Source organism: Myotis davidii, unplaced genomic scaffold, assembly GCF_000327345.1.
Source record: "Myotis davidii unplaced genomic scaffold, ASM32734v1 scaffold592, whole genome shotgun sequence".
Lineage (NCBI taxonomy): Eukaryota > Metazoa > Chordata > Mammalia > Chiroptera > Vespertilionidae > Myotis > Myotis davidii.
In genome coordinates, this window is record NW_006284844.1 from 1122571 (window position 1) to 1127395 (window position 4825).

Sequence of the window (4825 nt, forward strand, 5' to 3'; positions counted from 1 at the left end):
GGGCCGAAACCGGCCCTCCGACATCCTCCAGGGGGCCCTGATTGTGAGAAGGTGCAGGCGAGGCCAAGGGACCCCACCAATGCATGATCACCAGTCTGGGGTGGGACGCGGGAGGTTGGCCAGCCGGGGATGGGCCATGGGGGGCGCTCCAGGGCAGGTCTGGCCGATCTCGCTCAGTCCCGATTGGCTGGACCACAGCAGAAAGCTCACCTACCAGAACGTCTGCCCCTGGTGGTCAGTGCACGTCATAGGGAGCAGTTGAGTGATACTAAAAGCCTAATATGCTAAGTGTCCGGTCGTTCGGTTGGCTGTTCAACCAATCAAAGTGTAATATGCTAATGATATGCTAAGGCCACTCAACTGCTCGCTATGACGTGCACTGACCACCAGGGGGCAGACACTCAATGCAGGAGCCTCTGCAAGCCAGGCTCACTGCTGGTGAGCACAGGCAATGCAGGACCCTCTCCCGCCTCCACAGCAGCACTAAGGATGTCCAGCTGAAGGCTCCTGGGCTGCAGGAGGGTGCAGGCCAGGCCGAGGGGTCCCCCACCAGGTGCACGGGTTTCATGCACCAGGCCTCGTGTGTGTGTGTGTGTGTGTGTGTGTATGTGTGTGTATCTCCAATGCCCACACTTCTTAACAGCCACTCATCTGCCAGGCAGACATGGCGCAACCCTCAGGACTTGCACGTGGAGGAGGTTCAGAGGGCGTGATTCGAAAAGGCTGGTGGACAGACCGCTCAGTGGTGGGGAATGCAGCGAGGGCAACAGGGAGGGGCATGCCTGCAGGAAGTGGGCTCAGAGCACTGGGTGTCCGCCACCAGCCCCCCACCCACCTGTTAGAGCTCTCACCGAGCTGCAGGTGCTGGGGAAGCCAGGAGGGGGCGCCGCGCGGAGCCGGCTCCAGAGATCGACCGGGAAGTGAGTGAGGGTGGGACGGTCTGGGAGTGAAGGGGACTCCGTCCCGAGACAAAACCGGGAGGAAGAGGCTTTGCTCCTTCCTGCCCATCCTCCGCCTTCCGCTGTGTCCTCACCCTGCCTTCCTCTCACACATTCCCCACCTCCCGCCCCAACCCCTGGCCTGGAGTTCTCCCTGCCACTCACTCGCTCTCATCCTCTCACCGAGCCCCTGCCGTGTGGCCAGGAAAGGTCAGGAGGGAGACACGGTCGAGGCAGGTGGCGGGTGCCTGGCAGGGACAGGGTCCCTCCTGCCAGTCCGTCCTCCCCTGCAGCCAGTGTGTGTCCGCGTGTGAGGAGGAGCCGGTATGACCCGCGGCTCCCCTGACGGTTCCTGCACGCGTGCCCCTGTGAGGTGACTCCCGCTCTGTCCCTCGCACGCACGATGGGTGGCCTCACCCCTCCCTCCCGTTGCCGGGAGCTGGCACCTGCAGGCACCTGTGGCTGCCTCCCCATCGCAGCTCCGAGGCAGGGGCCTGCGGGAGGCGGGTGGGGGCGACGCCTGTGGAAGGTGGGGCCACGGGAGTTGCTGGCCGGCACTCCGAGGTGAGGGTGTCTGTTTAACCCCCTCTGATTCCTACTGTGATTAGAATTTCAGGCTTCATCACAGGGACCCTGGCATGTGAGTCCATGCTGCTTGGGGATGGTGTTCGGGACCCGCGGGGTTCAAAGGGCACACACCTGCGGACCACGCCTAGTCCGCGCATGTGGCTGAGAATCTCGAAATCCAGACCGCAGCCCATCCACGTGTGTCCCCAGCACCCACCGCTGCTGGAGGTGACTCACCGGCCCAGGCCACTGTGTCACCACAAACATCACGATCATTTCAGGGAAGCGGTGTGGGTGACACATGCCACAACACGTCAGGAGGCTTGCACACGCCTGCTCACGTGAACCGCCCAGCTCAGCTCTTTGGAGAAACACCGTTTCTGTCCTGAAGATTGTGGCGGAGGGGGAGGGGTGCCCTGGGGTAGGTGAGTTTGGGAAACACTGAGGGCAACCTCCTCCTGGACATTTAGCAGAGCCGAGGCCAGTGCCCTGAGAGCTGTGCTCGAGGGCGTCCCCTCCCTCCCCACCCAGTGCTGCCGGGACACGGGACAGCCGGGACACGGGACAGCCGGACACGGGACAGCCGGACGGGGCTGCTCAGGACCCACTCGGTGCCACGCCAGGAGCACTGGTGCCGGCACTCAGGCAGCAGCTGGCCTCCTGCGGGTCCCTCCCCCACGGTGCCCCGTGGCTCCGAAACGCAGGGACGCAGCTCACTCCTGACCCACCGTCTCCTCGCGGGCGCACCCAGGGCCCAGCATCGCGGAAGGACGCCTCGGAGGGGCGGCTCTCCCTTCCCGCACACAGGCCACACTGGCCCTTCCTGGGACTGCAGGTCGGGCTGGAGAGCACGTCCACGCAGCGCCCGAGCAAAACGCAGGCCGGCGGCCAGCGGCCAGGCCTCTGCCCTTCGACTCAACGTCGCAGAGACTGAGCTGCCACACGTGGAAAGTGTGACTTGGAGGAACACTTGGCGTTACTCAGATCACATGTTACAATGTTAACGTACACTTTGCAATAAAATAATGTGGCCTCCCGGTCCCGTTTTCGTCAGGCAGCACGAGCAAAACACAACATCTCAGACGCGAGCAGCGAAGAGAAGGTGCCCTTCAAGCCAGAGCGTCGGCCTGGCCGGTGGCTCAGTGGATAGCGCGTCGGCCTGCGGACTGAGAGGTCCCAGGTTCGATCCCGGTCAAGGGCATGGACCTTGGTTGCAGGCACATCCCCAGTGGGGAGTGTGCAGGAGGTAGCTGATGGCTGTTTCTCTCTCATTGATGTTTCTAACTCTCTATCCCTCTCCCTTCCTCTCTGTAAAATCCAATAGAATATATATTTAAAAAACAAAAACAAAAAAACAGAGCCAGGCAGGGAGCCACGGAGGGGACGGCGTCCACAGCAGCTCCCGGAGAGCCAGGCAGTGCCGGCCTCCCACGCCCACATGCCCACACCCATCGCAGACACCTCCAGGCCTCCTTAGACACCGCTGCTCGACGCGGAGGCTTTGGGCGTCTCTGGCCACATCAGGTGACCTGGACAGGCGGGCAGCACTGGCGTCCCAGCCGGGATCGGGCAGCAGACAGCGAGCCCACAGGGAGTAGTGGCCGGTCCCGGTGGGGCCAGGGGAGGGGCAGCGAGGTCCCAGAGCAGAGGAGGCTGGAGAGACAGGGAGGCCGACAAGCCCTCCGATCGTTGGGCCACTGGCCAGGGCAGACTTACCCAAGACAATTAACATGGGAAAGCATCGTGCGTAACAGCATCGAGAGACCGCCAGCAAGGAAAACTGCTAACAGTTTAACTTAAACAAATCTAGTCCAAGGTTAAGTTCGTTAAAATTAAATCAAAGCAGAGACTAAAAATCTGTGCTTATTTTCATAAAAGGGAAGCCTGCAGGGCAAGGGACAAGGCTGGGAAAGAACATGAGTTATGTGCCCGTGTGTGCCCGTGTGTTGTGCATAAATCGATGCACGCATGTGCAGTGTGCACGTGTTCGTGTGTATTGTGCATGTACCATGTGTGCCATGTGTGCATATGTTCTAAATACATCCTGGACACCGGGAACCACTGCTCTACACCATGGTCTCTCACCTCGCCCACCCCCTGAGGTGGACAGTGCACCGCCTGTAGCCAGGACACCATCCCCTCGAGAGACGGAGGGCTCCTGCCATCCCCCCCACTTCATGCCCAAGGGCCTCCGGGGGCTGCGAGGCGCCCGCGACCTGGTACGGGGCGCAGTTTAAAGCCTGGCCCTGAGGCCGGCGTCCCCGGGCCGCCTGTGCTCGGGGAGCGTGTGCTTTCTGGACTCCTGTGAGCCGGCTCGGCGCCGCGGCCGTTTTTAGATCCCGCGGCCGGGCTGAAACTCGCTGCTTCCTTCTGCTTTTGAGTGAGCGCGGCCGCGGCCAGAGGTGTTTTCCACGACTTGGGTCGAGGTCTGTGTTCTCTGTTTCCTTTTGGTTCCTTCGGCTCCTTCGGGTGCTGCTTTTGCAAGTTCTTTTTCATTTACAGAAACCCTGTCTGACCCGCTCAGAGTCGCGCTAACTCGGACGTTGCGTCTGTCTCCACAGCACGAGCCCCAGCCCGCACTTCTGCCCCCACTGGCGTGGGGGACGCTGCCAGGCTCTCACGGGGCCGTCACTGTGTAGCTTCACGGCCCCAGGTGCTGGCCGTCGTCGGGGCACCTGCGTGTGAGCAGAGCTGCTCCTGGGTCACTGAGCCCAGAGCACGCCCACCGATCGGCTTGTCCACAGCCTCCCCGAGGAGCCCCTTCCCCCTGGTGCCCACCACCCCCCACCCCAGGTGGGCTCCGGGCCTGGCGGTGCACAGGGCACCGTTTGCATCGCCCCAACATCTCCAAGCTCAGCTGTCAGCTTGGCCAACTCTGCGCTCAGCTGAATAGAGACCGCGCGTCCCTCCAGAAGCAGGGCCTGGACCACCGGGCTCTGGGGAGGGCGATGCGGACGGAGCAGTCGCCGTCCTCCCAGGCGTGGCCTTGGGCGGATGTCGCTGAGACCCGAGGCCATGTCTGTCGACGTTCGGCCGCCGCACCCAGAGCCGGAGTGAGTGGTTCCGAGTCTGGGGTCCCTCAGGCCAGGGGCAGCGAGCAGAGGCCAGGAGGCCGGAAAGGACAGGCCCCGTCGCCGTGCTTACCTTAGCGACGCCGCGATCCGCAGGGCGTTCCGGCCACGCTCCCGGCGACGCTCCAGGCTCCCTCGTTGGCCGCCCGGACTCTGAGAACAAGACGGGGCTCCTGGTCAGTGAGGGAACCTCGGGGCGAGACTGACATTGGCCCGAGCACAGACCACTTCCTACTTAGAAGCAACGCC

The 4825-nt window shown here is 62.8% G+C and overlaps 1 protein-coding gene across 1 annotated transcript in view; it reads right to left on the reverse strand.

Moving 5' to 3' along the window:
* The window catches only part of CCR6 (chemokine (C-C motif) receptor 6), a 6796-nt gene extending 2058 nt beyond the window's left edge, over positions 1-4738 (reverse strand). Inside the window, exon 1 of the mRNA XM_006755177.2 lies at positions 4650-4738. The gene's annotated coding sequence lies outside the window, so the exon portion shown is untranslated. The remainder of the gene's footprint in view (positions 1-4649) is intronic.
* Positions 4739-4825: the final 87 nt, after the last annotated feature.